Source organism: Budorcas taxicolor, chromosome 6 (assembly GCF_023091745.1).
Source record: "Budorcas taxicolor isolate Tak-1 chromosome 6, Takin1.1, whole genome shotgun sequence".
NCBI classification, from domain to species: Eukaryota; Metazoa; Chordata; class Mammalia; order Artiodactyla; family Bovidae; genus Budorcas; species Budorcas taxicolor.
The window spans coordinates 94,852,674-94,876,728 of record NC_068915.1 but is presented as its reverse complement, the minus strand read 5'-3'; the positions used below and the strand labels follow the sequence as shown (position 1 = coordinate 94,876,728).

General features: G+C 46.5%; 1 long non-coding RNA gene across 1 annotated transcript; it reads right to left on the bottom strand.

Annotated features, from left to right (window-relative positions):
- Positions 1 to 2,194: 2,194 nt before the first annotated feature.
- Positions 2,195 to 3,264, bottom strand: LOC128049395 (uncharacterized). Its single transcript, XR_008199578.1, has 3 exons — positions 3,243 to 3,264; positions 2,675 to 2,774; positions 2,195 to 2,266 (listed from the first exon to the last, which is right to left on the bottom strand). It is a non-coding gene; the product is annotated as an uncharacterized LOC128049395 (long non-coding RNA).
- Positions 3,265 to 24,055: the final 20,791 nt, after the last annotated feature.

Below are 24,055 nucleotides of genomic sequence, written 5' to 3'. Positions count from 1 at the left end.
TGGCAGATTAAATCTGGCATATGACAAAGATGCCAAAGAAGAGTACTTTCTTTTCCTTTAAAAATGTAAAGAGAATTGGGGGAGCTCAGAGTGGACTGACTGCTAGAAAGAAAGACTAGCAGGGCTAGGAAAGAGGAAATGTTTTCTGACTTACCTTAGGGGAGGATGAGACAGGATGCGGGGGCAGGGAAGATAAGCGGAGAACAAAAGGATTTTTTTTTGCTAGCCTATAGACTTTCTAGACGGAAAGAAACTTCTAACCTTTGGGGGAAAGCTCCTCTCTTTTACTCTTGTGTTTTGAGTTGGGTGTCCGGGAGCTGGCTTTATCTTATTTTTCTTCCAAAGAGGGGAGCAGCACTAGTGAGCAGGCAGAGACAGCGGAGCATGGCGAATGGATTTCAAGTGGAGTGTCAGGGCCACTGATTCCGTGTCAGCTAACCTTTCTCTGCAGCCTACAAGAGGGGACGTGTGTCTGCTCATTACCATAATCCAACACTGTCCCTCGGAGGCTTTAATTAAAAGCAGCAAGCAGAGGTAATTATTTTCTTCTCGACATGCTTATTTATGGATGAGGGTGAATCCCAGTTACCTTGTTATACAAGGGGGTGGGTAGATTCGCATGTGCCTCATGAAGTGAGCAGGTACAGAGCAGGACTGAAGTGTCCCCTGTCTGAAATACTGCGTGTGTAATGACTGGTGAATGTTCGCTTCCCCAGATCAGACCTTGTCTGGGCAAGAGGGGGCAGCCCCGCTTGAGTAGACCTCAGTAGACTCTCCAGCTGTTTAATCTGCAGCAATTCAGAAAGTAATGCCCTGGTGACGGGCTCTCTTATTATTAAGCTGTCATAAAGACACATTTTGCTTCCTTTGCCATTGGACCCCCCCCCCCCACAAGACTTATCATCAAAAAACAAACAAAACATATGTAAAATTTAAAGCAGCTTTGAACTAACTGCATTGTTCACTTTTGCTGACTGATTAGAAGATTCCTCCAAGTTGATTTTTCCCCAATAATGTTGCCATTGGCAGATATTTAAGTATATTTTGTACAGTTTAAGTAGCAGGAAAGGGAAACCCAATTCTTTTCCTAAGAAGCTGTTTTTTTCTGGAACAATATTGGTAATGTGCATTTTTATCTTAATGTCTATTAACCAGTTAATCTTGCAAATGTCATTAGAAGGTAGTTGCTTTCCCCCTCCTTTTCCAGCTAACAGAGCAGGAAACTTTGGTCAGCCTCTTTTCCATTCATTCTACTATCTCCTCCAAATATCAAGTATGGGCTGTATCTGCCAGAGAGGTATCAGAGAAAATATCCGTAAAGTAGAAACTCCCTTTATTATTCTACAGCATTTACCTCTGGGCATTTTACCCCACCCAAGGTAGCTTTCTGATCTCCAACTGCACATTTAAATACATTTTAAAAAATCTCTCAGCATCTCTCAGAACCTCCTTTTCAACGGAATTCTATTCTCTCTTTTTCAATTTCCTCAATTCAGTGTTTTATACCCCAATTTTTCTCTTCCTTTTAAAAGTCTCTTTCACACAAACGGCTCATTGTGCCGAGAGGTCGCCCTGTCACTTCGGGCAACAGCAGGGACGCAGTCATTAAAATGCAGTCCTACCTAACAATACGGTGAATAGCTCCTCGCTACGCCGCGCTAATAGGGGTTCGCGTCGCCGCGGCGGCCGCCACGAGCCTCGCGCCGCTCACAATAAGCGCTGGGCGAGAGCCTGGGCTCTGCCGCCCGCGCGCGGTCGTCGCCGCCGCCCAGCCTTTCGCAGCTCTGCATCCTCCGCTAGGCCCGGGTTCCCAGCCGCCCGGAGCATCCTCCCATAGCCGCCCCGGCTCGCCGAAACCCGTCGCTGCTGCCGGCCGCTCGCCCTCCCCCGTAGGCAGGCATTGTCTGGCTGCCGCGCGCGCCCCAGTCGCTGGCTTTTTCTTGGGCAAAGTGCTCTCCACCCGCCCCTCCCTTTGTATAACCCTGTTGGCAGTAGCGAGCCCCTCCACAATTATTTCCTCCCCCTCTTCTGGATAATGAGAAGACGGAGGACAGAATTCTCCACTGTCCCCACCAAATCTGTCTTCCTCCTCCCGCCTCCCCCACCCCCATCAAGGCAAAGAGACTTACCAGGAATAAGGTCAGGATCAAACCGCCCCAATAAGGCCACCTGGAACCGGGAGATGCAGACGAGTGTTTCTTTTGCCTATTCTATCAGTGTATTTCCATGTCGAGAGGTGTTGGTGTTGCTGTCAAGTAGGCTCTTCCTAAAGGGAGGAGAGATGGAGAGACGCAGAGAGAAACCAGGGAGAGTAGGGAGAGGAGAGAGAAGAGAGTTGTACAGATGGGCCCGATGCAGTGACTGACTGGCACGCAGACACACACTTTTTGTTTGCTGCACATAATCTGCCCAATGACGCGTGACAGCCCACGTCCCCTCCCTTTAACTCTTTGCTGGGCTGGGCGCTCCCTCCGGCGGCGCCGCCTGCCTGGAAGCGGTCTTGTCGGCCTGCCCGCGCCCTGCGCAGCCCCTGAGCACTTTCCCCATGTGGCAACGCCTCACGGAGCTCGGCACGGCTCAACTCCTCCGAAAGCCTGGGCCCTCTGGGACTGGTTGCGGGCGGTGATCAGCTTGGGGGTCGGAAAGGGAAGTACCAAAAAGACCTGGAGAGGACCTTTTCCCGTTTCTCTTGGCACCTGAAGAAACCGTGGCAGACGGCTGTCCACTCAGAGCGCGCAAGGACCCCGCGCGCATTTCCCCCGAGTCTGAGTTCTCTGGAGGGGAAAGGGGGGTTGTGGATTAGCCCCTCCAGCCGCAGCTGATACGCGCAGCTAGTTGCCTAGGAGGGTGACAAACCCTCACCAGTGTTCTCCAGGAGCGCTCACACTACCAAGCCCCTAGTTAGGAGCAAGACTCAAAAAGGATGCGCTTTGGTGAAAACTTGGCTCAGTCCTCCCTTGAACACGGTGATGGGTAAGGGGGATGGAGCAGAGACGCCGCCAGACCTCCGAAGGGGATTTATAGGGGTCTTTTGGTCCCAGTACACAAGTAAGGGGCAGGAGAAGGGGTGAGGAGGAAACGGGTGGAAAAGAAAAATCCAGATTGTGAGACGCAAGCTCTTCCTGCGCTTCCGCCCTCAGCCTGGCGCGTCCGCCTAGTCCCCAAGGGGGTCCCCTGCCAGCGAGCCGGTATTCTAAGCCCCCCGGGGGTGGGGAAGGTGAATTAAAAGTAAAAATTATTACCGAGATGGGCTCCGGAGAGCTTTTCACGTCCAGCAGGTGGTGGAAGAGTGGATGGAGTGGCCGAGGCCGTCTCGGGAGCCTCGTTTGTGCGCTAAGCCACTTAGAGGCGCTGGCTTGCCCCTTTAGTGCAGCGTCTGATGCTAATGACTGCAAGTCTTTAACACCCTGCAAGTTGACTCCTTCGGCAGGATTCCGCCACACATTTTCGTTGGGGGATCTCGGGGTTCCTTTTCGACATTCAACTCTCTGCTCCTAAGGGAAGAAAGACCTTTTGAGTGGTATAGACAGTCCTACTCCTTCAGCCCCACCCACACCACCACTACATTGAAGGGGGCAATCCATTAGCTTTAGGATAAATCGGACGAGTAGCCAGTTAAAGTGGCCAGGACTTGAAGAGACAGCCTAGTTTGTATCCTGTGTTCAAACAAGGTAAGTGGATTGGGGGTTGGCGAAGAGCAGCTTAAAAGGAAAAGGTGTGTGCTTTGATACTCTGAGACCTCCCTTCGGAACCCAGTGAAGCAACCAGGCACGGAGCATCTTTACCCCTGGCTCCCACAGTACTAGGAGGCCTGGAAAGAATTCTGCATAGGACAAATTAAAAAGTAGTGCGAGGAATTTCCCACTGAGTTTTCCTGTCACCCCCTCTCCTCCCCTCTCTTTTCATCCAGCCCTGGCCAGCCGCCGCGCTCCCCCCCCCCTCCCTCTCCGCCCCCTACACATAAATTCGGAATCCTTCAGATCAGACAGGGCCCATTGCCTAAGCTGGGACTTGGAGAAAGAGAGGTTGCAAAATCGCCATATACTAGGAAGTAAAGCGAGAATTCGCCCTTAATTTTCAACTTTTCAAAGAAACCTCAAACTGCAGTTGCCTTCCATCTGAACGTATCTTTTCTCTTATACTTATCCATACTTTAAAATAGTTTGGCTAAGGGCAACTCATGTAATGACCAAGGCTTAATGCTGAGAGTTTTCATATGTGTCTATATAAAAATCTGCAAAGTTATTTATTAAACCATTTGGCTTATAACTGGATGCTCCATTCATTATTCCCCTCATCTCATTCACACACACACACACACACACACACACACACAAGCATCCCTCATCATTTGTTTAAAGAAAGGGTGATGGGATTAGAAATGTCAAAAGAATTATCTCAAACATCTGAAAAATAACTTGCAGTGTTGAAGAATTCACTTAAGTGAATTCAGAGAAGGAAGAAGGTGTAAACAACAGCAAATTAAGATAAAGAAGTAGCCATAATAGGGCTGTGGCCCAAGAAACAACAGCAAAAATGTGTGTGGGGGGCGGAGGGAGGTGGCAAGGGATGGGGAATGGGGGTGGGGGAGTGCAGTGTTTTCAAACTTAATTCCTAAACTGTAAACAAAACACTCCTCAGGGCCTTCTTTTACTGTTTTTGTTTGTTTTTTAAGAAAATAGGAAGTTTGCTTTTCCCAGGAAAAGTCATCTGTCCATGCAAACCACTTAAAAAAAAAATCTTTTTACATATTGTAAGTATAAAAAGATCTACCCCAAAATATAAGCATTCTGGAAAACCTTAGAATCTAAATGGCAGAAAGCATTTTTCTTTTCCCTGGCCTTTCCTTTCTTAAATATAAAGGGCATTTGGACTATGTCTTCTTTGAGGTACTGAAACCTCCAATCTGTATAAAATAATAAATATTTTTGGCACTGAAATTGGGGGTGAGGGAGCTTGGCTTTCCAAATGTCAAGCTAGAAAATAACTAAGATTCTATACATCAGAGAGAGATGTATTGAGAATCAGCCATCTGATTCCCTCAGTCTCACTTATCTTGCCCCCTCATTAGATTTCCCCTACTGATTTTAGATAAAAGTCCCCAAATAAAAAAAAATTTCCTACATTTTATGAATCCCACCAACTCTTTGTCTTATGTATTAAATGAATCATGCAACAACAACAAACCCCACAAATATAGGTAAGAGTAAGTTTGAAATTCCTACTTTGAGGGTTTTCTAGTATTTTAAGTACAACATTTTTTGCTAGGTAGTATAAGTGACCTAAGTGAAAACTGTTAATTGGAGGTAAAGAAAATCTACAACTTACTTTAATTTCTCTAGAAATCTATGGGCTAAAATGGAGCATAAACCACTTTGAAATCATCATGAATTATTACTTACTGGAATTCACTGATACTAAATGAAGGGTCGAAGCATTTATTCAGCCTCAAACAGTACTATAAAAGTATATCTCGGTCAGTTCTTTTTATCTAATTCACATGGAACAATGGGTTTATGCATATATTTAGAGCTCTCTTCCTTGGGATTTTATTTCCAATTAAATGATTAGAGGGCTGACAATAAGAGTGAGGGTATTTGCCTTGCCCCACTTTAACAAGGCTTCTTGGAGTTATGGCAGAAAATACATGTGTAGACAACTGCAGTATTGTTTTGGAAGAGAAGGCTGGAGAGAGGTTGATGAATGATTCCTGAGGTGGTGCCTTTTATGACCTAAGTGAGAGGGTGGAGAAAGGGTAAGAAAGGAAATCTGACACTTGAGAGTGTTACAATGGAAATGACCTTTTTCCTCCCAGGGTAGAGAAAGAGGGCCTCAAATATGTCAACTTGTGTGATAGGAGGCAGGTACAGTCTCCAAGAATAACTCACTCAGAAGGATTATTACTTTATAAGAATGAAACACATTATTTTTCTTTCTCTCTCCCTTTCCAAGTCCTGGCTCATCCCCCTCCAATCATATCTCCAAATCACTACACCAGCAAAGACTTAGTTTGAAATATATAGGTATATAATATTATATATTTTCACACTGGAAGACAAGATGATGCCAAAGAAGCAGATAGATGGTGGAGACTTTTTCCTAAACTTATTAGTTTCCTACAGGGAGGTATCTGGAAGGAGCTATGGGGAGATTGGGGGAGGCAGATTATGGAACTTCATGGAGGGGTACTGCACTGCCCTAGCCTTACCAAGAAGGATAAAGAACTTTCTAAGGGATAAGTTAGAGGCAAGAAGAGGCAATTGGCTGAACTGGATAAAGGTTTACAGGAATGGGGAGGGGGCACTTTGCTTTATATAAATATTCATGGCAAAATCAGTCTGGGTCTGTTCCTCACCAAGGGTTACAGCAGATTCAATAGGTTATAAATGAATTAATGTTTCCTAGGCTCATTCTAGTACAGCCAGAGACTCAAAGGATGGATAATTTTGCAGCCTGTGAAGAGGGACTCCAGGCTTCCAACTGCAGGGATCATTACTCCTCACTCACATTTTTCTCTCTTTGGCTCTTCCTCTTTCTCAATAGATGGTAACTGTTCTTAATCCTGTTGCTACAACTGCAATCATCATTATAGCTATAAAACCTTCTCTCTGAGGGATCTCAGGTTCCATTTGCCCTTTCTTCTGTTGGAGTTCAGCTTAGAGCTGGATAGCCTTTGTGCAATTCAGTTTCTCTCCTGGATCAAAGCTGTAGTCAGATGGCTTAAGGGCTTCTGAAAATGACTTCCGGCAGAGCAAGGAAACTGTGGTGATCCTGAAGGCAACCACTATATGAATTGAATGCCTCATGCTCACCTGTGCGAATGTAACCTGTGAACCAGATGTACTATCCAGTATCCTGGCCCCCTGCATTCTCCCAGATTTTATACCCCTCCCAGGTGACTAGATATCTAGCAAGGAATATTCTGTCTTATCCTCAGGTTATAAAGTCCTCCCCAGAGTCATACATACAGTCCTTGAATATACCTTAGTAGATGGAGTAGGGTTGTTGTTTACCCGCTAAGTAGTGTCAGACTGTTTTGTGACTCCATGGACTGTAGCCACTCACCAGATTCCTCTGTCCATGGGATTTTCCAGGCAAGAATACTATAGTGGGTGGCCATTTCCTTCTCCAAGGTGGAGTAGGGTAGGAGGAAGGAAATGTAGACAGGGCCATAGTCAGCCCCTCCTTATCTTCAGGGTCAGGGTTTCCAGACAGATAGGGGACCAAGGGATGTCCAGCAGTCTCAGATGGAGGGAGCATCAGATTTTGAGAAGACTGACTCTAGGCCTTAGGAAGGCTACCAAGTTGAGAGGCTCTAAATAAAATTTCTTTACACAGCCAAGACAAGGGAATTATCCCAATACTCAGCACCTGACTTCTACCTCTTTTCCCCTTTATTTTGGGCTTCCCAGGTCGTGCAGTGGGTAAAGAATCCACCTTACCAATGTAGGAGCCTCAAGAGACAAGACTCCAGTTTGACCCCTAGTGTAAAAGAGAGATACTTACTGAAATAGCGGGTTCATACTAGGCAGATTTGACTCCCTGGCACCTGATCACAGCTAACCTTTGAGCAGCATATAGCATTCCTCTCCTGGGAAGGGGGTCTTGTCAGAATGCATGCACACCCAGGACTTTCTAGCTAAGAATCTGTCCATGGCATACTTTCCTGAAGCCTGAGGAGACTTCTGATTTTCTCTAACAAAAAGGGAGGCAAAAAAGAACACGAATGAAAAGGATAGGGGCAATAGATATCCATCATTCACCACAACAGGGATGACTCACATTACTTTGTTAGAGCCTTGGAAATAGTTTAATTTTTTCACAGACTACGTCCTCATACACAAACTGCTTCCCTGGTCATCTTGCAAATTGGATTGTTTGAGTGAAAATTATCTTTCATGATTTCAATTCAAATGAGTTGCATGTATTTCATAATTTAATCTAGGGGTATTAATCTAGCACCACAGGAGGAATGTCTCCCAAAATAGCATACGGAAGGCCTAGAGCATTTTCATCAGCACGAAAAAACGATCAGTAGGCCTCGAACAATAGTAGTATCATCACCACTATAAGCAATATTGTGTATACATTACAAAGGGGCAAAAATGATAGGACTGAAACTTGTTCTCTTGTACTAATACTTTCTTACTGAAAAGCCAACTTCCACATTGATTTGCTAGTCTTCTGGTGATGTAATATAAAGGTAACCAAGATATAACTCATAATGTCCTCTAAAGTTTTAAAGAAAACCCATACTTTAAAAATAAATAATATCCAGAATTATGAAAAAAAATCCACAAATTCCTAATAAGAATAAATACACTGAATTTAAAGACCTGAATGTTGAGTTTCCTGAAGACGTAGAATCCAATTATGTCTGAACAATTTTATACCTGATTAGACATGGTCATGTATGTGTGTGTGTGTGTGTGTCTGTGTGTGTGTGTGAGAGCGAGGGGAAAGAAGGAGAGATTTTTCTTGGCTGCATGTCTACAACGTAGTGTCTTCTTGTTGCATGTTTTCATGTAAGATGGTTTTGAGAAAATATGTGACATCATATAGGAAAGCAATTGCTCCCAGAGAAGCAAAACAATAGAGTTCTGAAGAATATGTTTTATATATATCATTCTAGTAATAAGTATCTAGTGTATGTAATCAGGCCTCACAGTGTTATCTACATTCTAGAGTCAGTTTACCTGAGGTACTAGGAAGTTTCCAAGGAGCTTCTGAACTTGTGAAAATGTCCTGGGGAAAGTCAGTGCTCTGAGAGTGCAGCCAGTTCCATTTCTTATCTGGGGGACTGAATTAGTTTTTCTATCTCTAAAGCCACTCACAGCTAGGTTAGGCCGGACATTTGGGCCTCCAGGCAAGGCAGGGAAATGTTTGCTAGCCTAAGACAATTCTTGATTATCTGGATTCTCCGCAGCAGTCTGCAGGTCTCACAGTAAAGGGGGACAGAGCTACGAGTGCAGAGAAAGCCAAATGACAGAGATGAACTTGGTGGGCTAAGGAGGTCTCCTCACGATGGAGCCAAAGAGAGCATTACCCGGACAGTACCACAGAGGGCAGACAACACTCCCATTACATTTGGAGTGACATGGCAGAACCAGACATGCTTTCGGCGGAGGGTTACTTTTTCAGAAGCAGCGCTAGCAAGGCGGCCACATTGAGCAGGAAGAAGCCACGCAGCGCTCCCAGTGCGGGGACAGACACGCCCCGGCCTAAGGTGGGAGGAAGTGTAGTTAAGCCCCCTCCCCTCCAAGTGTTCTGCGTTCTCCAGTCTCCTACCGCCTCCCTGGAATTAGCGCCAACTCTGGCCTCCTGCTAAACGGCTAATTTCCCTGTGGAAAGGCTTCTGGAGCGCTGGGCTTTTGGGTACCTCAGCTCGCCCCACCACGCCCTTCTGGGCGGTCCTCACACGGCGCCCCTATCCCCTTTTCCCAGGGCCCGCGGTCTGTGTTCAGATCTTTCACTAGCTGAGCTGCCCGTGACCTCTCCCAGCCTTGGATTTTCTCCTCGGGCGAACTAAGGCTGGCCAGAGCTGCCTCCGGGGTCGCGGTGAGGACTCTGAGGAAACCAGGGCGAGCGCGCTTTGGAAAGCCAGTTGCTGAGCAGATGGTAAGGGATTACTTCCAAGAGCCGGAGTTAGTTTCATTTCAGCCTTGGCCGTCCCAGAGAGGTCTCAATGCCTTCATAAAGGAACGTTCTTTTCAGACATCTAGAGAACTGACCCGAGAAGGACCACCACCAACTCAAGTTTAGACCACGACTCCATCAGAGCTATTTCTGTTCGAATCCTGGCCCCTGACGCGTGTCAGGAATTTAACCGGTCCGTGCTTCAGGCCTTCTTCTGTGAACCAAGGGTAATAAAGACAGCTCTTTTTATGAAGTTACTGTGAGGGCTGAGTTGATATTTAGCAAGCTCAGAGAACAATGCCTAACACACATTAAACACCTATTTCAGTGCTGGCTACTCTTACTGATAGTAACACTGCCTTGGCTTCCTTTTCAGAAAATTTAAGAATTGTACTATGCCCCCACTTTCAAAGCCACTCAGTGAAGGCTGAGGATTTCTCGATGTTTCTAACAGGAAGGAAGTCCTGGAGGATACAGTAAGAAGGTATGAGGGATGTGTCCAGGAGTTCAGGGATCCCTAAGGGCCCAAACACAGACTTTACGGTAGAACGAGCGGTTTTTCCGGCCGGGATCCTGGGAGATTGGACTTCTATCTCTCATTCCGGCTGTGAGTCTTTTCTTTAGACCTGGCAGCGGCGCACGTTGGAAACGCGGGCAAGTCAGGGCACGCGACCCCGTGGGCTGATGAGCCTGGGAACGCAGCGCTGACCGACTCAAGTGCCCTGGCCAGAATGCCAGAGCCGGGCGGGGCAGAGGAACCTGAAGCCCCGGCCGCCGGCCACGACCGGGACTCAGGGCCTGGGAGCAGCGCGGCCCTTTCTCTTCCACAAAGGGCTGAGGCGCAACCGTGGGGCTCAGGAGCAGGTGACCCTGAGACCGGGCGGGCATTCCTGGACCTCCCCTACACAAGCCAGCGTTCGTAGCAGCCGGACCTGCACTACAGCCGGGCCTCAGCCACGTGGTCGCACCCTGGCCCCGCCCCCGACGTCCACACGCAGTCTGCGCGGGGCCTTGTGGGCCGTACGGTGCCCCCTAGTCCCAGGCCAGGGCTTGGGGCAAAGCTTCGTTGCCCCTGTCCCTGCTGCTTTCCGGCCTCTGCAGTCACAATGCCTTTGCCCCAGGCCTACAGTCTCATGAACCCTCTGCCTGGGCAGGGACAGGTAACAGAGGTCAGTGTGGGCTCTTTCTTCTGAAGGGTCCTGGAACCATTGGACCAAAATTTGGGATCCTAAACACCTAGATTTGAACCCCGAGTCTGCAGTCTACTACCTTTCGTGTGCCTTTGAGCACGCACTTAACCTCTCTGAGGTCTAATTTCCTCGTTTGGGAAATAGCAGAAACACCATTGGTCTCTTAGAGTCACTATGAATATTGTAAAAGCAAGCCTGGGTTCAGAACCCAGCTGGCCCAGTTGCTTGGGTTAGCTTCTCTGTTCTCCTGTTTCCTGTGAAGAAAGGGGACCTGTGAACTAGGGTTGATAATCCTTAACTCAAAGGGTTGTAAGAATTAGAGGTGATAAGCCTGTTGGGGGCATTTAGTCTAGCACATGGTAAGAGCCTAAACAGTTAATTATTTAAAGCATCTCAGTGTCTGCCACTTTGAAATGCTGGGTAAATACAGTTTTTTAATCTTAGTTCTCCTAATCTTTTTATCCTCTTCAGAGAGAAGTGATGTAAAGGTGCATGTGGCCATATTGGGTGGTAGTTCACACCACTGGGAAGAGGCAGCTGGTGGCAGTAAATCAGGTGACACTTCTGAAAGCTACATGCCTTTCCTTCTGGCTCTTCCTCTTCAGTTTCTAGGGACAAGGTAAAAGAATAGGAAAGGCAGGGAAAAGGAACTTAGAACATGGAAGATGCTCAACAAATGTGTCTTGAGTAGAGAATGGCATTTCAAATACTGAGACAAAGGGTCTGTTGGGAATGGAATAGGAGACCCAGAATTGGGGTTGGCCTCCATCTCTCTGCACCTGGCTGCCAGTAGGCATGTTAAGAGCATTTCTGTGTGACATTCTGTTTTTGGCTTCTGGGAGGGGAAGATACAGGGGTGAAATATCTTGGGGGTGAATGAGACCTTTAATGGAGGGATGGGATCTATATATTCTCCAAAGCTTGAAAATCCAATTTAGAGTCCAGGAGCTTACATTCATAGGCATCCCTTAGTCATCTTTAAGGCTCAGACCCTTTCAGTGGATGAAAGCACAAGTATGTCACCATATGCTTTATCACTTGCCTCATTCTCTCAACACCAGGGTCCTCTGATTTTTCAGATGGGATCACTGATATGCTTTTTTGTTCTCCATAGATAGATAATAGGATAATGGAGGATGATGCTGTACCAGGAACTAACAATCCAATCGGCGGAAACATGGCCCCAAACAGCATTCAAGACCATACCCTTCTGCTTTATTCTTAAGGGCACAAAATACTGATGCAGCAACAGCAATCTAAGGTATTTCATAAACTTCTGGCTCTTCCTCTGCTCTCCTCTAAGACCTTGACTAAAAAGCATTGGAATAGAAAGGAGAATGAAATGAAATAAAACCATATCCTCAGTGTTTTACTGCTCCCCCCTCACCCCCCCCCCCCCAACCATTCCAGGGCAAAGGCAACAACTGGTGAGAAGGAGCTGCAACTTAGAAAAGATTTATTTTTCCTGGCCATAAATCTCATCCCCTTGTTCCTCTGCCCAACGAAGCATGCTAAAGTCCTTTTCCATAAAGTATTCAGTATTAGAGCCACAAAGCTCCCCCAATCAGTAGCCATCTGCTTCTACCATAACTGCTGCTCCCGAAGCAGGGAGAGCAGCAGCAGAGAAAGGGCACCACTGTTAGGCTGCTGGACAAATGAGGAGACTGAATAGCTTTGGTTTGCCTTGTGTATCTGTATCTATAGAGACAGGAGAAGAAAGGCCGCATTATATTGATACAACAATTGTAAAACAAAACACGGAAGAGGCATCTAAAGGGCAATATCGCATGCATCAGGGGTCTCCAGATAAAAGGGGAACTAACAGATTTATAGAAACCTTTAATTGGTTTTCAATTGAAAGCTAAAGAGGCTGGGGCGAAGCTGTGAAGAGTGGCAAAGTGCCCCCCTTCAGCCGTCTGGGAGGCGTGATCGATTTCGTGGAGGGCGAAAAGAAGAACCCGGAACCTTCCCGGCGCCTGGGAGAGGGCAGGGAACAGCTCCACGTGAGGAGCTTTACTCTGGGGCCAGGGAGTGACTGATTTGATCTTAATAACAGAATCTCTCAATCTTTCTCTCTCTCCTTCCCTAGCTTCTTCCCTTCTTCCCATCCTCTTTCAGACGGGTAGGCAAATGGAGAGGGAAGGAAAGGATGCAAGAGTAAATCTAAGTTTCCATCTCCGAAAGAAATAGACCCCAACCTGAAAACACCGAATTCTGCCGCTAGAAAGGAGGCAGAAACAGGGAGTCCCGGCCTCACCCTATCCCAGTCCTGTTCTCTCTCCCTCCCTAGACCCAAACAGGAAAAGCTAAACTTCACTGGAGACTGTGTACTCGGGAGAAGTCTTTGCTCGCGCCCACTGGGCAGGTTTCCGAGCGGGTCTCTCCTATCTGCAGGCACCGCGCGCCTTCACTTAACCCCTTCCTGTCCGACCGGCGCCATCGCCACCCCCGCCCCGCAACCGCCTCCGCGGACGGTGCCCACCCACACAGCAGTCCCAGACGTCCGTCCGTCGGCCCCTGAGGCTAATTTATTGGCCCGACCCTCCATTATCTTTTTCGATTTCCTAATTAATCAAAGATAAAAAGCAATGGTGCAAATTACGATTATGAGGGAACTAGAAGACGGTTTTGAATAAAACGGGAGACGGGAAACGTGATTGATTGAACGACAGGAGGGTGGAGAGGGAAATCTCAAGTGTGAGGAACAGGCCTCAGGGGATGAAACCTTGACCCCCTCCGTCTAGCGAGCTAACCCGCTCTGCCTGCCCTAGCGCCGTTGCCACGGGTTAGCTCCAAAGGAGGTCACTTGTGTCCGAAGGCTTCGGAGGAAAGAGAACTGGATTTCCTCTGGGCTCCAACCTCCCTGGGCGCCTGCCGCCTAGCTCACTCGACCTTCCCCACACCGGCCCACTCCGCAACCGTCCCTACAGGAATTTCAGGGCTCCTGGCCGGCGATCCCACTCTATGGCAGGAGCACCTCCGGACCGACATAAACCCCCATTATTGCGATGCTGTGTCGCGTCGCCAGTCTCTCACGGTTTTCTGTCTTTGGGTATTCCTCTGGCGAAGCCAGGCCAACTCTTCGTGAAATTGCAGGAAAACAAGTCTAGTAGGTCAGAGATTGCATTTGCTCGTGCAGGGGATTAATAGAGCCCCTGTCTGATGCTGCCTTGCAGAATTACGTTCGGGATTAAAAGGCAGACACGGCACGGGCACACATTTTGCATTTTCTGGTGGTTGTGATTAATATTTCCGAGGGGATTTGTACCGGGAGCTTACGGGACGCACTCTCGGGGGTCTAATGCCAGACGATCGCGCGCAGGGACCGGCAGGGGGCTTGTGGGCACGCGCGCAACCCCTGGGGGAATTAGAGGGGATGCCAGGCGCTGAGACCTTTTAGCGCCTTCCCCCCCTACCCTGATACCAACACAATTTCTACGGAAGACCGCAGGGAGGACTGTCCGGGGAGGCGGACTTTAAAGTCTTATCGGGCTTTTTATACGGGAAAATGCCCTTGAAGGGTCCTGACTCTAGGGTGGGAGAAAAGGGCTCAGTGCCAGGCCGTTGAACTTCATACATCCGTCCGGTAAAGAGAATTCCGTAGTCCGTGTTCAGGGGAAGCACTGCTCCTAAACGCATCACTCCCCTCCCCAAGTGAGTCAACGGACCCAGGTCAGGAAGAGGGTGATCTCAACCCTTTCGAACCGCCATTCTCAGAGCTGCTTTCGGGGGACCCACCAGGATGCACCTGCGGAGGGGAGCTAGCGCCTAGGCACTAAATACAACCCCCCTTCCCATCTTCCCAGGAGGCGGACAAACCCTGACCGCGCGGGTGAAGGGACCGGGAAAGGAAAGGAAAGGTCCAGGATGCGCAGGCGGGGAGAAGGAAGGGAACCTGGCAAGCGAGAAGGGGAAAAAAGACAGGCAAATAGGAAGCGAGAGAGAAGGGCGGAGAAAAGTGAGGAAGCGGGTGGTCGCAGTTGGTGGGCATTACCGCTCTCCGGCAGAAGGGGGCACCTCTCGGGCCGGGACAGCCTTCCACAGGGCCGGGGCGGGACGTCCGGGCGGAACCCGCCCTCGGGCAGGGGGTCCGGGGTGCTGGGCGCCCCCTCCTGGCGGCCGCGCGGCGCTCCCCTCGGCGGTCCCGCGGGTACTGGGGTCCCGCGCCGGCTCGGCCCGCGGCGCCCGGGACCTGGAGGTGGTGCGGGGGAGCGAAGTCACGAGACGGAGGCGGTGTGAGGGTGCCAGGGCGGCGGGCTGGCTCCCTCCCCTCCCGCGCTCTACCCCGCGCGCTCCTCACCTGGGGCCTGGTGGGCTCCTTCCCCGCGGGCACAGCTCTGGCGCGCCCCTCGGCGGCCCGGCTCCTACCCCAAGCCGAGCCGGCGCAGGAACCAGCCCTCCTTGCCGAGCAGTCGCGGTCTCCGCCGCCGCAGCAGCTGGGAGGGAGGGAGCGACCGGCGGCTGCTGCCGGGCGGCGTCTGGGGGCCGCGAGCCGAGCGCTAGGAGCCGCCATCTGGAGCCTCGGCTGCGGGCGGGGGTGCGGGTGCCAGGGAAGGGGCCGGGCGACTGGGCCCGGGGCGCGCGAGGGGCTGGGGTCCGAGCGGCGTGGGAGCGGAGGCCTGGGGGTGTGATGGGGAATGTGCGGGAGGGGGAGCAGAGGCCTGCCCCCTTTCGAGCCCCCCTTGAATCCCGGGGCAGTCCCGACCCGGAGGTCTAGCGAAAGAGCGAGACACCCGCGTGGCAGTCCCTCCCCCTCGCGGGGTGGAGAGCTGAGGGGGGGAGGGCGGTGTGGGGACCAAAACACTCTTACACGCTCACACACCCGCTGCCCATCAGAAGTGGTTTTCTCATTTCCCTTTCCTCCCACCTTGTCCATCCCACTCCAGGAAACAGTCCCCTCCACACGGCGTGGATTTTTGGACACCTCCACATCACTCCAGAGAACTTTTTCAGCCAGAACGTGGGACAGACACTGACAGGATACCATCCTTGGGGATAAATACCATCTAGTTTCCGGTGGGCGGTGGAAAAGGAAGGGGGTGGAGGGGTGAGGGGAGCGCATTCTTGCACTTTTAGCGTAGGGTGGAGGGGGGCGCGGAGGATAGGGAATGTCATTTCTCCTCTCTCTCTCTCTCTTTTTTTTTTTTTTTGGTATTTCAGCTTTAATGTTTTTATATCTTTAACTAAAATAACCTCTGTCCTAAATTTGGATGGGGGCGGGGAGAAGAAACTGAAGGAAGAAGAAAGGCGACGAATGCGGGAGAGAGCCAACGAACTCCAGCCCTCCAGCTTCCGGGCTGTCTCTGAGGGAGATGCCCTCAGCCATAGGTTTTAGCTCAGTGCAGGGGGAACTGATTGGGTGTATGGATGGTGGCGGGAAGTCCGGATTAAAAAAAAAAGAAGCAGCCATGCTCACTCCCACCCCAAGGCATTAAAAGACACTCCCTCCCCCAGCTGTCTCGTGTCCGGCAGAATGGCATTATGTAAAAGATCTGGCATGTCACCCAGTGGCACATCTGGTAGGTGTAGATGACATTCATTAGCACAGGGCTTCTACTCCGCAGCATGCCAAAGCCCTGACGGAGATGCCCGCTGCCAATCATTCATTCGCTGCCAATCCCAGAGCGAGGCCGGGCGGGATGGCTCCCTTCCACCCTGGCACAAGGACTGGAGGAAACAATGTGCTGAGATACGAAGAGATGAAAGCGGGGCTGACGATGCAAGGCACCCAACAGATGTACCCCGTGAGGAGATAACGGGGCGAAGAGTCATTTAGCAACAAAGCATATGCAGGGTCTCAGGAGGGAGGCTTGGGCAGTGGTCTGCCGGCCTAGGGATGCGCTGAGGGAGGGGCAGGGGAAGCCCTTCAAAACCTCAAAGTTGGAGCTGCTCCTCTAAAAATACACAAAGATCAACCCCCTCCCACATGACCTGTAAGACCCCTCTCTCCTACCCTCTCTTTCTCTCTCCCCCCAGCACTGCCCCACCTTGTCTGTACCTCTGTGTCCCTCACTAGCTCTGAAAAGATGCACTTCTCTGCCCTCTTCAGGCTTTCTGGTCACCGATATAAGGGACACCTTCCTGTTTTTAATGTTCCACCGCAGTCTTTGCCTTGTAATTTGAGGAGGAAGGGAGTCTGTCAGGCTACCTTTACTGCATTTGAAAAAGTAAAGTGTGTTTGGGGACTAAGTGTTCCATATATTAACAACTTAAACGAAAAAAAGGGAAATGTTTCAATTTCTAGCCTTTCAAAGGGCATAGAGATGAACAAGGGAAAGCAAGGGAATTTTTAAAGCAGCAAAGAATGGATAAATGCAAAATGCAGGATAGAAGTTTCCTCTGAGGGTTTTCTTTTTTTTCTTCTTTGGCTGGGTTGTGGTTACCTAGGTGGACAGCATATTGTTGTTTTTTTATGTCAGGCACATATTTTATAGATATTCTTTTTGTCCATTCCATATTTAATAAAACAACAACAAAACTCAGAGGCTTTAGGGCTTGTGGAACTCAGTATTTGAGTATAACAGCTTGTTATTGAATATATGTATACATATTATATATAAAATTATAATCTTTTTAGTGTAAATATGTACTATGAAATATTTGGGTCATTCTTATACTGGCTCATGATTACAAGATGACTGCCATAATTCCAGGCATCACACCATTAAGAAAGGGAAGGGCAAAGAAAAGTAGTTCTTTCCTTTTATGTGAAGGAAATACTTTTGGTTTTTATTTATTCCCTGGCCACAGATACTTGCAAAGTCTGGGAGAACCAACCTTTAAAATGTAAAAAGATAGAGATAAGGATATTGGGAATGGTCGTGAGTTGCAACCAAAGGCGTCAGGCAAAAAGCTCAGGGCAGAGAAGACTTAATGCTAGCATCAGGCAAGAGCAGATTATCACATATTATTTTAAATAAAAGTCTTTTGTTCTCATTATTGTCATTAAAACTTATCAGCCAGGGATACCTACTTGAATTTAGCAACTTCTTTGTGAGTTTCATCAAATTCTATTTCAACATAAATGCTCAAGCTTACTCAACATGTTTATAAGACAGAGACATAAACTCTGACTTATATCTGAATAAAATTAGTTTTGGGGGGAAAAATATAAATAGAACTAACTTGTTTACAAACCTAAATGAAGCAAGGAAAATGACTCCTGTTAGAAGGACCAGAGTTTTAATCCCAACTCTGTTAACTCACTAGATGTGTGACTTTGGATATTTTTCTGGTTTAAGTCTATATCCTTATCTATAGCTATGGCTTCCCTTGTGGCTCAATTGGTAAAGAATCTGCTTGCAATGCAGGAGACCTGGGTTCGATTCCTGAGTCGGGAAGATCCCCTGGAGGAGGAAATGGCAACCCATTTCAGTATTCTTGCCTGGAGAATCCCATGGACAGAGGAGCCTGGCAGGCTGTAATCCATGGGGTTGCAAAGAGTCAGACACAACTAAGTGACTAAACCACCACCATCACTTTATCTGTAAATTGGTTAATAATGTGTTAACCTTGCAGGGTTATGGTAAGACTTAGAAATACTGACAGGTTTTAAAATGTAGTAATTGTTAGGGACCCAGAAGGAATCAGAATTCAGCCAAGTGGATCAAACGAAGAGATTACTTAAAAAGAGGTGGGCACAGCTGTGGGAACAAATGAGAAAATGAAACACACAGAAATAGCTCCACAAGAAGCTCTTAGGAGAGGAATTAGAGTTTCTATAGCCCAGTAAGGACTGGAACCTTGGAGACGAGCTCAGGAATACAAGCTACTGCCAGAGAGGCCATGGCATAGTAAGGAGAGAGAAGGGATGCAACACCCTAGTCTTTCTCATCTCACATCTTTCAATTTCATGTTAATATCTTCTGTTGGCCCAACCCAACTGGGAACTAGTTGGCAACGTACTGGAACATGATGCTGGATCTACATGGGTCAGCTTTTGAGGACCTCAAGTCAGGCTTAGAAGGCTGGAGAATGGATCTTGGGGAGAATAATCAGCAAGTAGCTATTATTATTCATCAAAAAGTTTGTCTGAGAACTCTCTGCAAACCTCTTTGAAGAACAATTCCAACTGGAAGTAAAAACTTAACAGGCTTTAAGTAAACCTAACCATCCAAGTTTTTAAGAGTCATCTCTCAGAGCCCTTTGGCTGCAAGTTCCTACTAGCACTGATTTCCAGAGGTCTTGGCAGGCTGTGTAAGCCAAGACCTGGAAGAATTTTAGAGTACACCCTATTGACTTCCTTTGGGCATCCCTAGGTCTCTCATCATTTTGTGGTTTCCTGTGTCGGCCTCAGTCTTGCTAGACCTGGTTAGTCACTTGCTGACTGTTGCTTTCAAGAAAGTCAGCCAAGATGCAGCAAAAAGTGACTACTTCATAACAAATCAACCTCTCAGCAACGGCAAATCCTACTAACACATTTTCTTGAGTTCAGAGTCTGTGTGGACTTCAGATTGAAGTAACTTTTCCTCTTCCTGATTTTGCCAGCCCTATCCTTTCCTCCTATACCTGAACTAACCCATAGGCGAAATGATGAAAAACAGTGGTAAAGAAACATGTTCTTTTTTCTAATTTCATATAAAATTATAACTAATATCAGAATCTTGAGTGTTCACACTACATATTAGTACAATAAAAAGCCACATTTTTGAATTTCCTAGGCACTGAGTTTAAAAATTTGTGAGGCCTGATACAAAATTAAAAGTCACTCTTTAAATGGAGAGAAACATTTCAGAAAAATAGAATATGAAGAGTGAGATTCAAAGATGAATAATTTGGAAGTACTATATACAACTAAACAATGAATCAAAATGAATACTCAAAAGTGTTTAAATGCAAACATGGAGATCAATAGAACAGAATAGAGAGCCCAGAAATAAACTAACACACTGTTGATTAATTTATGACAAAGGCAAGAATATACAATGGAGAAAAAACAAGTCTTTTCAGCAAACAATGTTGGAAACACTGAATAGCTACATGTAAATTAATGAAATTAGAACACTCCCTCACAGCATATACAAAAGTAAATTCAAAATGGTTTGAAGACCTAAATATAAGACATGATACCATAAAACTTCTAGAAAAGGACATGGGCAAAACACTTTCTGACGTAAATTGTAGTAGTATTTCCTTAGATCAGTTTCCCAAGGCAAAAGAAATAAAAGCCAATGAGACCTAATCAAACTTAAAAGCTTTTGTACAGCAAAGGAAATCATCAACAGAACAAAAAGTCAACCTATGAAGTGGGAGAAAATATTTGCAAATTATGAGACCAATAAGGGATTCATATCCAAAAATATACAAATAGCTCGTACAACTCAATCAGTATGTATGCTAACAATGAATAATTAGATACCAAATATTTTCTGTATTACTAAAGCTCCTGATAAAAGAGGGAAATACCTGTGAATAAGTCTAACTAAATTGTGTAGGATCTATATGCTGAAAACTAAAAAGTGCTGACTAAAGAAATTAAAGAACATTTAAATGATGGAAAGATATATCTCACTCATGGTTTGCAATACTCAATGTAGGAAATAAATAACAAAAAAGAGATACAAATGCAGCTTTTATTTTAGATTTTTTGGCAAAGGTGCAAAAATAATTAAATGGAAAAATGAATAGACTTTTCAATAGATGTTATTGCAGCAATTGGACATCCATATGCCAAAGCAGAAGAAAATAATAAAATCTCACACTTATTACATCAATATTAATACACAATAAATATATCATAGATCTAAATCTAAAACCTAAATCTTATAGAACTTTTAGAAAAAAACAGAAATAAGTCTTTATGACTTGGGTTTAGGCAAACTTTATGACTTGGGGATATCAAGAGCATGACTGAAAAAAGGCAAAAATATAACTTGGACTTAATAAAAATTTAAAACTTCTTCTCTGTGAAAGCCTCTGTTAAGAGAATGTGTAAACAAACTCAGGCCAGGAGAACACATTTGTAAATCATATATCTAACAAAAAACTTGTATCCAAAATGGAAAAAGAACCCTTAAAACTCAACCATAAGAAAATAAAGAGCTCAATTAAAATATGAGTAAAGGGTTTAAACAGATACTCACCAATCAAATGAAGACATGAAATGATGTTCAACATCTTTAGATACTGCAGATATGAAAATTAAAACTACAGTGATTTTTAATACTTGAATAGTTTAAAAGAATATTGCTAATACCAAGTATAAGTGTATTAGTCTGCTCGGGCTGCTGTTATCAGAATATCCTAGGCCTGGTGGCTTAGACAACAGGAATTTCTCATAGTTCTGGGGACTGAAAATTCAAAATCAGGATCCCGACATGGCTGGGTTCTGAGGAAAACCCTTTTCCTGTTTTGCAAATACTACTTTCTTGCTATATTCCCATATAGTAGAAGGAGAGATCATTTTTATTCAGTCTCTTCTGATGTGGGCATTAATCCCATTCATTTTGGGTGGCCCGACAGGGCATGGCTTAGTTTGAGTTATACAGGGCTGTGGTCCTAGTGTGATTAGATTGACTATAGTTTTCTGTGATTATGGTTTCAGTGTGTCTGCCCTCTGATGCCCTCTTGCAACACCTACTGTCATACTTGTGTTTCTCTTACCTTGGACCTGGGGTATCTCTTCACAGGTGCTCCAGCAAAGCACAGCTGTTGCTCCTTACCTTGGACAAGGGGTATCTCCTCACCGCCGCCCCTCCTGGCCTTGAACGTGGAGTAGCTACTCTAGGTCCTCCTGTGCCACGCAGCGACTGCTCCTTGGACCTGGGGTTGCTCATCCCGGCCACTGCCCCTGGCCTCGGGCATGGGATAGCTCCTCCAGGCCACCGCCCCTGCCACCCTACTTATTTAACTTATATACAGAGTACATCATGAGAAACACTGGGCTGGAAGAAGCACAAGCTGGAATCAAGATTGCCAGGAGAAATATCAATAACCTCAGATATTCAGATGACATCACCCTTATGGCAGAAAGTGAAGAGGAACTAAAAAGCCTCTGGATAAAAGTGAAAGAGGAGAGTGAAAAAGTTGGCTTAAAGCTCAACATTCAGAAAACGAAGATCATGGCATCTGGTCCCATCACTGCATGGCAAATAGATGGGGAAACAGTGGAAACAGTGTCAGACTTTATTTTTTGGGCTCCAAAATCACTGCAGATGGTGACTGCAGCCATGAAATTAAAAGATGCTTACTCCTTGGAAGAAAAGTTATGAGCAACCTAGATAGCATATTCAAAAGCAGACATTACTTTGCCAACAAAGGTCCGTCTAGTCAAGGCTATGGTTTTTCCAGTGGTCATGTATGGAAGTGAGAGTTGGACTGTGAAGAAAGGTGAGCTCCAAAAAATTGATGCTTTTGAACTGTGGTGTTGGAGAAGACTCTTGAAAGTCCCTTGGACTACAGGGAGATCCAACCAGTCCATTCTGAAGGAGATCAGTCCTGGGTGTTTTTTGGAAGGAATGATGCTAAAGCTGAAACTCCAGTAGTTTGGCCACCTCATCCGAAGAGTAGACTCATTGGAAAAGACTTTGATGCTGGGAGGGATTGGGGGCAGGAGGAGAAGGGGACGACCCAGGATGAGATGGCTGGATGGCATCACTGACTCGATGGATGTGAGTCTGAGTGAACTCCAGGAGTTGGTGATGGACAGGGAGGCCTGGCGTGCTGCGATTCATGGGGTTGCAAAGAGTCAGACACGACTGAGCGTCTGAACTGAACTGAACTGAATCCCATTCATAAGGGCTCTACTGTCATGACCTAGGGCTTTTCTGGTGGCTCAGTGGTACGGAATCTGTCTGCCAGTGCAGGAGACACAGGAGACATGATTTTGATCCCTAGGTCAGAAAGAGCTCTGGAGGAGGAAATGGCAACCCACTTCACTGCTCTTGCCTGGGAAATCCCATGGACAGAGGAGCCCGACTGGCTACAGTCCACAGGGCCACAAAGAATCAGATAGGACTGAGCAATTGCACACACAGGCTCATGACCTGATTACTTCCCAAAGTCTCTACCTCCAAACACCTTCACACTGGGGATTACAGCTTCAGCATATGAATTTTGGAAGGAACACAGACATTTAGTCCTTAGCAACTAACAAAGATTCAGAGGAAATAGAACTCTAAAATACTGTGGGAACGTGAAATCATCCTGTCATTCTGAAAAGTTTGATAGTTTTTTAAAAAATAGAATTAAACACATACTTATGTGACCCCGAAATCTCATTGTTTTAGTGTTTATCCTAAAGAAATGAAACTGATATTCACAAAATCTTATTCACTAACATTCATAACAGCTGTAATCACAATACGGAAAAACAAACAAACAAAATGTCTTTCAGTGGGTGAATGAATAAACCACTTTCATACATACATGCAATGGAAAGTACTCAGAGAAAAAGGAATGAACTCTTGATATATAGAAAAACTTGGATGATACCCAAAGGCATTACACTGAGTGAAAAAAGCTAATCTGAAAGTGTTGTTGTTGTTTAGTCACTAAGTTGAGTCCCACTCTTGTGACCCCTTGGACTGTAGTCCACCAGGCTCCTTTGTCCATGGGATTTCCCCGGCAACAATAGTGGGGTGGCTTGCCATTTTCTTTTCCAGGAAATGTTTCTGACCCAGTGATCGAACCCAGGTCTCCTATTTTGGCAGGAGATTCTTCACCACTGATCCACCAGAAAAGCCCCCTACAAGGTTATATAAACTGTTGTTTTTATTTATGTTACATTCTCCAAAAGACAGAACTGTAGTCCTGAGAAGTGGAGTGTTGCTGTAAAATATAACAAAAGATGTGGAAATGGCTATCCTATCCTTATCAATACTTCAGGGATTTGAGATATTTAGAGGCTGATCTCGGGGAAAAATATGACCATGAGATGGTAGTTCCACAAACAGGCTTTATTTGGGTAACACTTTGATGGATTTGCGTGTTAGGTGGAATCTCTCACAGCAGGAAATTGTCCAGAGGGACAATTGTCCCTCTGGTGGTAATTGTTTTACCACCAAGAAAGGTAGCAAGACAAGGGAATTCTGAGAGAAAGGTGTGAGAGGTGATGTTGCTCTTTAGCCCAACAAGGAGTCTCTGTGTTTTGAAGGATAGCAGGAGTTTAAGCTCTTGCGTTTGTCTTAACTATCGCTAGCAGATGTTGTGTGCAGGTTTATGGGGGATGCAAAGCAGATGGACTTTACATGGCTAAAAATCCATTTGTTTGGGTTGTGTTTAAAACAACT